Source organism: Paroedura picta, chromosome 4 (genome assembly GCF_049243985.1).
Source record: "Paroedura picta isolate Pp20150507F chromosome 4, Ppicta_v3.0, whole genome shotgun sequence".
Classification (NCBI taxonomy): domain Eukaryota; kingdom Metazoa; phylum Chordata; class Lepidosauria; order Squamata; family Gekkonidae; genus Paroedura; species Paroedura picta.
Genome location: NC_135372.1, coordinates 70712907 through 70726313, shown reverse-complemented (window position 1 = coordinate 70726313; position 13407 = coordinate 70712907).

Below are 13407 nucleotides of genomic sequence, written 5' to 3'. Positions count from 1 at the left end.
CTCTTTTCCTTGACCTGGAAACTGCAGCTGATACAAATTGCAGCAGCTAGGGGCCTTAGAGAAACATCTTGGGGGGCCCATATCCAGCCAGTGGTTACCAGTTGCATCCTGGATCAAGTTGGTTTAATTGGTTACCAGTTGCATCCTGGATCAAGTTAAAGGTTTTGGTCTTGACCTTTAAAACCCTTTGCCGTCTGGGATCCTCATACCTGAGGGACCACCTATCACCTTATGATCCATATAGGGATTTGCACTCTGCGAGTACTAATTTGTTGGTGGTTCCTGGCACCTGAGAAGGTCATCTGCCCTCAACCAGGGCCAGGGCCTGTTTGATCCTGGTGGACTGGGCTCCTGCAAGAGCTGAGTGTCCTGAAGGAGCTTTCATTTTGTTTTTGTTTTTATGTGATGTGATGTGATGTGGGGGTTTATTCTGTAACTCACTGCAAGCCGTTTTATGAAAGCTGTGGGTAATAAATCAAATAGGTAGGTAGGTAGGTAGGCAGGCAGGCAGACAGACAGACAGACAGACAGATAGATAGATGTTTTGATTTAATTTTAGAAATTCTCCACATTAAACTGGAATGTGGGATGCAGGGCACAATCACCCCACAAAACAGTAATGAAACTCCATGGAGCCATCTGTTCATTTGTATTTATAGACGTTTGAACAAATACTTTTGTTCATTTTTAATGTGCAGCAAGACTGACTGGCATGTCTTGTCTTGCTCACCTTGTAGTGATTTTAGGAGCTCATCATTTTTCTCGCCTCTCCTTTAAGTGTGCAAAATGAGTTGCTGAGTGAAATATTGCCAGAAGTGACACCACATGAACCATTTTGTGCCCATTTGTGTTTTCACTTCACAGAATCTAGAACACAGTCACATATTTACACTACGATAGCCATGGGACTTTGCAGATTGCTGCAACTTAAAAGATTTGCATAAACAGCCTTCTTGCTATTGATAAGGCAGACAATATGACCATCTGTCTTTTATTGTAGCCAAATGAAAGCGACATGAAGTATAGATCTTGTCATTTAAGACACAGCAATTTCCTGAGTCTTGTTAGTATTAATTCCACTTCTTATTCACAACATGTTCCCCAAAGGTGATTACTTTCCCAGAAGTGCAACACATCAGACACTGATTTAACCCTACCATGGATTCTTGTTCAGGAAAACAATGTAGTTGATTGCATTCTGCTTCCATGTCTTGAAGCTTAGAACAGTGATCACAGAAGGTTCTCATTTTACATGCTTTTACAGAATTGAGGCTTAATCAATTTCATGTTTTCATAAGCATTTACACAAATGACAAAAGGTGCAATGTTAGCTTTGCCAATAGCCTTTTCTAGAATCAGCTCAATAATTCAGTGCTTTTAGAGACTTCTGTACAGGTTCCAATTGTGTCACCATTTGTCAAGGGTTTCCCCCCCCCCCCATATTTGGAACTGATCCTAGGGAAGCCCAGAATTTGCCTTTATGATTACCTTACTCTTGCTAAAATTCAGCACTGACGCTAGTGCAAGTATTAAGTTTGTTGCATGCAGTTAGACAAGCGATTATGATAAAAGGGTGGAGTTGAGAAAACTAGAACACAGCATGCACTGGCCACTGATTCGATCATGCATTTTGACTAAGGGTTCAAGGTCATTCTATGTCATTCTGCTGTGAGTGTGTGTGTGCAGGGTGTTTCTACCCTTCCACTTACGAGAGTTCTTCTCAGTGGACGACTTTCTGTTTTTGCACCATATGCTCAGTTCCAAAAACCTGCCACTAATTACCTTGGCTACAATTCAGAAGCAAAGAACTGTGCCAAAAGTAAGAGAGTAGTCCCTCTGATGTACAAATAACAAGCTGGCCCTCTGCTTGTTAATCCACCATACGCTGCACTTTGTTTTGTTAACCCTGCTGGGTAGGTTTTGCAAGGGAATGATTGATGAGGCAACCTACAATCAAGAGATACTGAACAGACAATCTCAAATTTAATGTGCCACAAAGAGGCTGGAAATTGCCCTTTCTTGTAAGGGGAAATCTACAGTTCTTTAACAGTGTTGCGATGTGTTCAGAGAATTATGTTAACGGTCTGATAAAAATCAACAGTTTATATTGAAGACTATAATGGATTGATGTTGCTGTCAGAACATTATGGATACTAATGATCATAGGTCTCCTCATAAATCTAGGATGGCTAATAAAGTTAAGCTGAATATTAAGCCTCAGATTTGCCTTCAAGTGGACTATTGTTATTTTATTAAATTGACCTTGTGTCATTGCACACATAAAACATCAAGATGCTGTGATAAGAAATCCTCTTAGGCAAATGCTGGTGTACAATCCTTTTATTTTCCAATAATAAACTGATTTTTTTAAGCCATTGGAAGTTGCAGGAAAAGCTGGAAAGGGAAATAATGAGATAACTCAAAAGCATAGGTGAATTTGTTCTGGGGCACACTTCTGGATCATAGGTACATACTCTACAAATATTTAACAACAAAATTAACATATGTGAAATATAGCAGGTTCTGTAGTTTCAAATTGATGTGGAATATTGTGTCATTTCATGAGACACAGTTCTCATAGGAATTTATCCACCCAAAAAGAACCAAAGGAATGAGATTCTGGGAGGAAAAAAGAAAAATTCACAGCAAGGTTCAATGGCTTATTATCATATATCTGTAACTGCTCTGCAGGACTGGTAGAAATAAAGCCCTAGGGGTATGTGGGCGGAGAAAGGGGTGGGACGAGTCCAGGCTAAAATCTCGAGGGGGCCAATCAGGACCCACAAAGCAGCTCCTGATTGCCCCCTCTGAGTGTCAGTCCAGGGCCAAGGGGCCAATCGGGAGCCACACAGCGCACGGGTCCCAATTGGCCCCTTGGCCTGTCCCAGACTCGAAGGTGACCAGCTGTGCTGGGTGAGGTTTCACAGGGGAAAGGAGCAGGGCTGCCATGCTGGCCCTGCTCTTTTCCACGTCGTGAAGCCGGGTCCTGGGGTGGGAGGGGGGCGGGGGAGAAGGCCTGGAGCCGGAAGGGGGGGGGAGAACCAAAGGCTGTATGTCCAGAGGGCTCTATGTCCAGAAGGATGAGAGGATTCCCTTCCCTTCAGCCCGCAAAGCCCTCTGGCTGCCTCGCAGATGAGGCGAGAGGGCTTTGTGAGTTGAAGGGAAGCTGCCACTGTGCCTTTCCAGTCTTTACCATGGCACCATGGCCAGGAGCCGGGTCCTGGCAATGGCACCGTTGCAAACTGACAAGAGAGGATGGGGACAGAAAGGATGCTTCCCACCCACCCTTTCCAGTAATTTCGCACTAGCTCTGTGGCCAGGAGCCGGGTCCCGGCCACGGCACCATTGCAAACTGACAGGAGATGCTGGGGGCAGCCTCTATGTCCAGAAGGGTGGATTTCGCAGCATGCAGGAAACAAGGCATCACCCTTACTTTGTAGGCAAAATATTTAAATGTTTATTTAGTCAAAGCACTCATATAATCCTGTTTCCCTTAATCAATAGCACTGGAATCTGGAGCGGGAGGGGGGCAGTCAGCACTCGCAGGACACTTGCCGGGGTGTTGCCATTGCGCGGCAGCTCTTGGTAGCCCTTGGAAGTGGAGGCATAATTGCATTCTGGGAATTGTAGTCTTCCCCCCTCCAGCAGTGAGGCGCAGGTGCTTTGCAGGGAACACATTTGTTTAGATGCTGCTGCCGGTGATGGCAGGAGTCCTTTTCTTTGCAGCTAGCCACCCCCACAAGCATGCCACCTGCATAGACAACATGGAGCAGTTTCCCGTGAGTGGATATCACTATTATACAATTCTAAAGCTTTTGGCCACCTGTCAAATTTCACAAGAATTCAGGCTTCAGGAAGGAAGGAAGGAAGGGAGGGAGGGAGGGAGGGAGGGAGGGAGGAAGACAGACAGAAACTGTGCTCTTGCTTTACTTTTAATGGCAGATGGAGAGGGGTGCCTTCTGGAGTGTCCCTTCCAACATTTCCCTTCCAGAATTTCCATGACAAGTGTATGGTTGAGCCTGGGGTGGGAGGGGTGGCCGACAAGGCTTTGCGACGGGGACAGGAGGACCCTGCTCCTTTCCCCGCAACGAGGTCAGGGGAAAAAGGCCGGGGGTGTGTGGGGGGTGAGGCGCTGGATGTGGGGCTGCAAGGCGGCCAGGAGAGGGCCTGCTAGCGCCCAGTGTATTTTACCATACAATGGGCTTTAAATCTAGTCTTCAAATAAAATTGTAAACACATCAAAATAATATTTTATTGGTATGTATTGTTATAATTAAATATCAGAATAATTATTGTTGAATCATAAGCCACTGGCCAGTACCCCACCCTCAATCCAAGTTTGGATGAAAATAGATTTACACTTTCGAAAACAAAGTTATTATACAAGTATTTCAATTCTTTACAGCATTTGTTCACTGTGTAGAACCTAGTAAATCAACCAAATATGTAGGTGATCCTGGGGAATCATTGCCTATGGTCAAACATATGAGGAAAATATGGGTAGCTTCTCCCCTGAATTTCCTCAACAACAGTCTTGACTGAAAATATGATGACAGAATACAGTTTAGCAGGTAACAAGGAAAATGTAGCTAAATATATGTATTTCAGTGACGGTCTAAATTTCAATTCCTGTTTGGAAATTCGGAAAAAACACGTTTCTTATCCTTGAGCTATACCACCAGTCAAGGTAAATGTTAGGCTTCTCTGGTGAGTAATAATGATAGCAATGTCAGGAAAGGCCTGTACGCTAAGAAATGAGGAATAGGTTATAGATTTGGAAGCTTCACTTGATTGTATGTAGAATCATATAATTTTAGCCATATACTTACTTTGTCAAGAATTGTCCCGGGTGCAAATCATGGCAGTATTGCTATTTGCTATAAATGGTTCAGAACTAGGGTCCACAATGGCATTGGGCTGAAATACTGGTATCCAGCTGCCTACTGATGAAATATAAATTCTGTCCTGGCACATGGCCTTTCCTAGACTCTTTACAGAAGTTCCCTGGTAACTCAATCAAGAGCCTTAGGAAGGGACTTTTTGTAAGGGAAATTCTAAGAGCATACTCTGAGGACTTGTTCCGTTACTCATGACCTTGGACATGAGGAACTTTGAAGGCTACATGAAAGATCCTTGATTAATGGGTGCTTGAAGTTCTCAGGTAGACAAGAAGCTTCCTCTGGAGAACAATGTTCCTTTAACTGAGGCCTTCAGATAAAGAATACCATGCGGACTATTGTTCTTGCTAGTATATTATTCAAACTGCCATTCTAAGCACTCTTCTATTCCTTTGAAGTCAATGAGTTGTTTATTATTATTAATAATAATTAATTAAATTTCGTACCTGTCACTCTTGGCAAGCCAGCTCATGGTGGGTTATAACAGTATGCCTGTGCTTGGGTTTGCACTGCTAGTCATTTGTATTTACTTTTAACGTTTTCAAACCAAAAGAAAGGAGAAGAGAAAATCTCTACACCTCCTAGACAGTGGAAGACTATAATCCACCCACTCTTAGTTAAAACAAATCTCTGGGATGGGAAATGTAGAAGGCATGTTTCCTATCTTGTATGGCTTATTCAAGAAGTAGATGAGAAGCAGTCATTAGAGCTGGTAGACACAGGATGCAAGCATGTGATATGTCTCATCCTGTCTATTACCTAGGTGCCTTTGAACTGGCATTCAATTTTGGACTTGTACAAAAGTCAATTAGCTATATCTTAAGAGATGCTAAGCACCTAATATTTCTAGCAGCTGAGAAAAGGTGTTACAGAGGCTCATCATGTGTAAGAAACTGGTCCAGTGACTAGAATGTAATATGTGACATTATTATTATCTCCAACTCCAAATGATCTGAACAATTAGCTTCATTTGTGCAGGCAGTCCATTCACCCAGTGATGTGTCACATTTACACTCATAACTCCAGTTAGCCTTAATAGGAGTTAACAGCATACATTCCCCATGAAGCAAGAGATGAATGGACTCCTAGGAGTGAAACCTGAAACCCTATGTAATTTTTGCCCATTCGGAAACTGATTTCATAGAAATGATCTCCCAATTGCTTGCAGGCACATAGCATTTTAGAAGCTTATGAGACAATTATATAAGTGAAAAATAAAACACTTCATTAATTATTATGTTAAACAGAAAAAAGACTTGTTATTGATTCAATCATTCATATCTAATTTTATTATAAATAAAGCTTTACCAGCCTTTGAAATTGTATGCCTTGTTAATAGAAATGTCTTGAAATGCTTGGGGAAAAGTAGAAGAAACCTATTCACATGAGAACCTGTGCCACCTGTCACTTAGTGGGTGAATGAAGAAAACCATTTCCCAAGTAGTATAATCACTGTGGTGTGGATGTATCTATATCGAAAGGCTATCATGAATAATATTTTGCCAACGGTTGATGAGAATGTTACCACTCGCTAGGAATGTGCAGTCATAAATATACTAAAGACTCAATTTGAACAACATCCATTTATAAATGGAAATGCTCGGGGTTTGAACAAAAGCATGAACATTTGGGAGTGGGTAGAAACCTTCTAATATGCTTTCTGCTTGGATGCTGATAACAAATGGCTCGTCTGGAGTTACAAGCTTACTATGTGGTGATTTGTGACAACAAACGGTTGTCCACATCTACCCAATGACCCCATTTCATCTAGTCATCCCAGAGTTCTGCACAGATCCCATCCAAGCTCCTCTTAATAATAGTAACATTTTCACTTTTTCTATGGTTGCAAATTCAAAAGAGAGGATATTTTCTTCAATTTAATAGTTCTCTCTTTGGGCAGGTTTGGTGTGATAAGTCATATTTCAATTCAGTTGTTACTGGTGGGGTTGTTAAAGCAGTCCTCCCTTCCTTATCAAAATAAGGTGACCAGATTGTCCCACTTTTGGAGGGACATCTGGGGGCACCTGGCAAATTGTACTTATGTTGCAAGTAATATATATATATATATATATATATATATATATATATATATATATATATATATATATATATATTACAATACTATTTTTGCGTTCTATGCGTTTTATGAATATTTTTCTGCTCCATATAGGACAAATTTTAAATCAAGACCCCCCCCCCCCAGTCAATGGTGTCCCACTTTACCATTGTTAAAATCTGGTCACCTTATAAAATCTTATTGCACTTGGCTGAAAATCCTTAGTGTGGGCAGAGAGGCAACTTACAAAGAATAACCAGTATTATATAGATGAAGATGGGTAGCAATGTTTGTAGCAGTAGAAAAGAGTCTAGTAACACCTTAAAAACTAAAAAAAAAGTGTGAGGTATGCACTTGCATAAATTATTTGTGTCTGAAGCTCATATCCTATATTACAAAAGTTCATATCTTGCCACAAATTCTGGAATCCATTTCAATTCATAATTTTCCTCGGGCAAGTATAAATATGCTCTTGGCCTTTGCAAGGAGGGGCAGCATATCAATATGTGTTTTTAGGGCAAAGTGACACAACCATGGCACCCTAATTGATTGGACCAGGTTGACATTTATCCCCACTACAAAGATCAGATCCAGGGTGTGGATCTGCTTGGGACATAGGGCTTGCTTGGGACATAAGGCCAATGAAAAATTGGGTGAGTCCTAGTATTCCCATGACTGACAACAGGTCCAAACTCTGTGAGGGAGCCAGCCTTCTCTGCATGGACATTAAAGTCCTTCAGAACCAATAGTCTGGGCAACTGCAGCGCACCCCACTAACTCTAGGAAATTTGGAAGGGCATCAGCAAGCAAATTAGGTGGTTGGTACACCAGGCAACCCCCTTCAAGGATCGCTGCCTTGTTGTGGCAAGGGGGCTTGCGTAGTTCAGTGAAGCTATGAGCTATACCGTGCAGGGTCACCCAAGACGGACAGGTCATAGTTGAGAGCTCTGACAAAAGGTGATCCACTGGAGAAGGAAATGGCAAACCACTCCAGTATCTTTGCCATGAAAACTCTATGACTCCGGAAGATGAGCCCCTCAGGTCGGAAGGTGTCTAATATGCTACTGGGGATGAGCAGACGGCTAGTACGAGTAGCGCCAGAATGAATGAAGCGACTGGGCCAAAGCCGAAAGGACGCTCAGTTCTGGAAGTAACTGGTGGCGAAAAGACAGTCCGATGCTGTAAAGATTTTTATTCCATAGGAACCTGGAACGTCAGATCCATGAATCAAGGCAAGCTGGACGTGGTCAAACAAGAAATGACAAGACTGAACATAGACATTTTAGGAATCAGTGAACTAAAATGGACAGGAATGGGTGAATTTAATTCAGATGTCCATCAGGTATACTACTGTGGACAAGAATCTCGCAGAAGAAATGGAGTAGCCTTCATAATCAATGAGAGAGTAGGAAAAGCAGTCTTGGGATACAATCCCCAAAATGACAGAATGATCTCAGTTCGAATCCAAGGCAAACTATTCAACATCACAGTGATCCAGGTCTATGCCCCAACCACTGCTGCTGAAGAGGATGAAGTTGATCAGTTCTATGAAGCCCTACAACACCTTCTAGAAGCAACGCCAAAAAATGATGTGCTTAACATCATGGGGGATTGGAATGCTAAAGTAGGAAGCCAAAAGATAACCGGGATAACAAGCAGGTCTGGCCTTGGAGTACAAAATTAAGCAGGGCACAGGCTGGTAGAATTTTGTCAAGAGAATACAATGGTCATAGCAAACACTCTTTTCCAACAACCCAAGAGACGACTCTACACATGGACATCACCAGACGGTCAACACAGAAATCAGATTGACTATGTGCTCTGCAGCCAAAGATGGAAAAGTTCTATCCAGTCAATAAAAACAAGACCAGGAGCTGATTGTGGTTCAGATCATGAGCTTCTTGTTGCAAAATTTAGGCTTAAATTGAAGAAAGTAGGGAAAAGCACTAGGCCACTCAGGTATGAACTAAATCATATCCCCGACGAATATACAGTAGAGGTGACAAATAGATTTAAGGAATTAGATCTGATAGACAGAGTGCCTGAAGAACTATGGACGGAGGTTCGCAACATTGTACAAGAGGTAGCAACTAAAACCATCCCAAAGAAAAAGAAATGCAAGAAATCAAAATGGCTGTCTGAGGAAGCTTTACAAATAGCTAAGGAGAGAAGGGAAGTGAAAGGCAAGGGAGAAAGAAAAAGATACACCCAATTGAATGCAGAATTCCAGAGAAAAGCTAGAAGAGATAAGAATGCCTTCTTAAATGAACAGTGCAAACAAATAGAAGAAAACAATAGAATGGGGAGGACCAGAGATCCTTTCAAGAAAATTGGAGAAATGAAGAGAATGTTTCATGCAAAGTTGGGTATGATAAGGGACCAAAATGGTAGGGACCTCACAGAAGCAGAAGAGATTAAACAAAGGTGGCAAAATTATACAGAATAACTATACAAGAGCGAGCTTAACATCCCTGATGACCACAGTGGGGTAGTTACTGACCTGGAGCCAGACATCATGGAATGTGAAGTCAAATGGGCCTTAGGAAGTCTGAGCAACAATAAAGCTAGTGGTGGTGACAGCATTCCAGTTGAACTATTCAAAATCTTAAAGGACGATGCAGTAAAAGTGCTACACTCAATATGCCAGCAAATTTGGAAAACTCAACAATGGCCACAGGATTGGAAAAGGTCAGTTTACATTCCAATCCCAAAGAAGGGCAATGCCAAAGAATGTTCAAACTACCGCACCATTGCACTAATTTCTCATGCTAGCAAAGTTATGCTCAAAATCCTACAAGCTAGGCTCCAGCAATATGTGGAGCGAGAACTTCCAGAAGTACAGGCAGGATTTCGAAGAGGCAGAGGAACTAGAGATCAAATTGCCAACATACGCTGGATCATGGAGAAAGCTAGGGAGTACCAGAAGAACGTCTACTTCTGCTTCATTGACTATGCTAAAGCCTTTGATTGTGTGGAGCACAACAAATTGTGGCAAGTTCTTAAAGAGATGGGAATACCAGAGCATCTTATTTGTCTCTTGAGAAATTTATATGCAGGTCAAGAAGCAACAATGAGAACTGAACATGGAAACACTGACTGGTTCAAAATTGAGAAAGGAGTTCGGCAAGGCTGTATACTGTCGCCTTGCCTATTTAACTTGGATGCAGAGCACATCATGAGAAATGCGGGATTAGAGGAGTCACAAATTGGGATCAAGATTGCAGGGAGAAATATCAACAACCTCAGATATGCAGATGATACCACTCTAATGGCGGAAAGTGAAGAGGAACTAAAGAGCCTGTTAATGCGGGTGAAGGAGGAGAGTGCAAAGGTTGGCTTTGCAAGAAAACAAAGATCATGGCATCCGGCCCTCTCAATTCCTGGCAAATAGATGGGGAAGAAATGGAGATAGTGACAGATTTTATTTTCCTGGGCTCCAAGATCACTGCAGATGGGGACTGCAGCAAAGAAATTAAAAGACGCTTGCTCCTGGGGAGGAAAGCTATGGCAAATCTAGACAGCATCCTAAAAAGCAGAGACATCACCCTGCCAACAAAAGTGCGTTTAGTCAAGGCTATGGTCTTCCCAGTTGCAATGTATGGCTGCGAAAGTTGGACCATAAGGAAGGCCGAGCGTCAAAGAATTGAGGCTTTTGAACTCTGGTGCTGGAGAAGACTCTTGCGAGTCCCTTGGACTGCAAGGCGAACAAACCGGTCAGTCCTAGAGGAGATCAACCCTGACTGCTCTTTAGAAGGCCAGATCCTGAAGATGAAACTCAAATACTTTGGCCACCTCATGAGAAGGAAGGACTCCCTGGAGAAGAACTAATGCTGGGAGCGATTGAGGGCAAAAGAAGAAGGGGATGACAGAGAATGAGGTGGCTGGATGGAGTCACTGAAGCAGTAGGTGCAAACTTAAATGGACTCCGGGGAATGGTAGAGGACAGGAAGGCCTGGAGGATCATTGTCCATGGGGTCGCGATGGGTCGGACACGACTTCGCACATAACAACAACAACACACACCAGGCAGATGGCCAGACTCTCCCCTGTGCGCCTCACCAGACCTGCACATTCAGGTTTTGAGATAATTGGAATGGAGAGTAGCCAAAAAGTAAAAGATTCTCATACACAAACCCACCTGTAACAGCGGATTTATGTGTCAATTGAGTTGCTGGTGCCAAGGAGCCTCTCATGGCTTGCAGGAGAGCCCAGCACCAAGGGTCTACAGCTCCTTCAGGAACGGGTCTGGGCTTGAGTTTGCTGATGGAGCCAAAGCCTTAAACCAATACTTCTGGAATTGGGAGAATGAATCCAGTATTTCATTCTTTGAACCCAGAAAATGCCTTGTACAAGACTCAAGACACTCTTGGACAAGCCGGCATACCATCCACATAACCCTTCCCAATATACTGGACTGTCGATTGATGATTCGAACCACAGCCTGGTTATTGCATCAGAACAAAACCCTATGATCCTTAAACAGATCCTGCCATATTATGACTGCCACCAATATTGGGGATAACTCCAAGTATATAATGTCCTGTAAGATACCTGAATCTGTCCAGTATGGCGGCCACTTCTGGGTGTACCACCTGCCATTGTAAAAAATCCCTGAACCCCAGGTTTCCTGATGCATCTGAGTGAAGCTGAAGGGAGTTTACTGATGTTAACTGTGTCCACCATATGGACACAGCTATTGAACCACTCTAAAAAATCAAACCATACCTTAAAGTTAGCTTTTAGCAACTGGGTCAATCATATGTGGTGGTGGCATCTAGCTATCCCAGCTAGGGACCTCGAAATGTGCAAAATGGCCTCCCAGGGGACAGAACCTTGTAGCAAAAATGTGTGACCCAGTATTACCTGCATCTCCCTTAGGGTGCACTTGTGCCTGGACAGCATACCCTGTAGCTGGCCTCACAAGGTCTTCAGTTTGCGCAAAGGATGAAGATATAAGCTGGCCTCTGAATTGAATGTGATCCCTAAGTAAGTTAAGCGACTCAAAGGGCCCTGTGTTTTCTTATCTGCCAATGGGATGCCCAGCTTCACAGCAATCTGCCGGAAGATGGCCAGCCTGCTGGCCCAAGCCAGAGAATTTGTGAGAAACAAAAAGCCATCTAAATAGTGGGTTATGTAAGGGGAACAGGCCCTACCCTTTACAACTCATTCAAGGAAGGATCTGAAAGCCTTGAATACTGCACAGGAGATGGCACACCCCATTGGCAGTGCCTTATCCATGTATCACTCCCCTTTAAAACATCACCCCAGAAGGCAAAAAATGACTGGGTACACTGGTAGGGGGCAAAATGCTGACTGAATATCAAACTTGGCAAGCAAAGTGCCTTGCCCACAAGACCACACCAGTGCCATCACTTGATCGATGGACACATACATAACCGAGCACAGCTGCAGTGGGATTGCCTCATTCACTGAAGTAAGTGAATACTTACCTGGGTAAGACAGGTGGTGAATAATTCTTTACTGGCTGGAAGCCTTCTTTGGCAGCGAAATCTGGAGGTTAGGCAGGGGAGGGTTTCAAGTGAGACAACCATCTGCCCAGCCTTACACTCCTTCAAGATCATGTCAGCCCAAACCTCCAGCAATTGATTGGCAGATTTAAGATTATTGCAATCTGTCACCACCCTCAAGTCAGTGTAAGGAATGTGAAATCCCATTGAAAACTTTGCAACCAAATAAGCTGCCTGTTCTGTATTCAGATAGCCTTCCAACAGCAGCTACAGAGCTAGTAGTCGAAACTGGCGAAAAGGCAAAGTTCGCAATTCAGATGGTATCTTAAGTGGATTTTGCCCCACGCGTAGCTTCTGGGAATTCCAACCTGCCCCCTCTTTTTGCAGCAAGCCAGAACCCTCAAAAGAGGCTAGTTTTATCCAGGCTCGCCAGTCTCTGGATGTGGGTGAGACCCACTGCAGGAGTCACAACAGTGCTCAAATCTACATCTTTGTCATTTGCAAGACCCCTCATTATACTCCCAGCAGACTCCCTGTACCTCCTTCCTGGTCCCAGGCTTGTGCCTGTCTAAGTTGATCATATGCACTTAGGAGCTCACTTTTACCCACCTCTCCTGAAAGTTGTTTGAAGCCTTTTCTCTGGACATCATAATATATGAGATGGCCATTGTCTCCCCAGATAGCCCAGGTGCTGATCCCTCTTTGGATAGGTGGCTGATACCAGGCAGAGGTACTCTACATAGACCCTAAACCAGGAGATGGTGGTCTGTACTGTAGGTGAACCCTTCCTATTTTTATCATGCCTGGGTCCCCTTGAGGAGCTTCACCCTCTGAGCATACAAAATCCACCATGTCCACATAGTACCCACTCAGGTCCTGCTTCCTCAGCTTCCATGACAGATGTTTCCCCGATGGATCCTCCATAGCAGTGTAGCCCACTGGGAGAATCTGGGGCCTCTGGAGCCAGCTCCACCTATATAATATA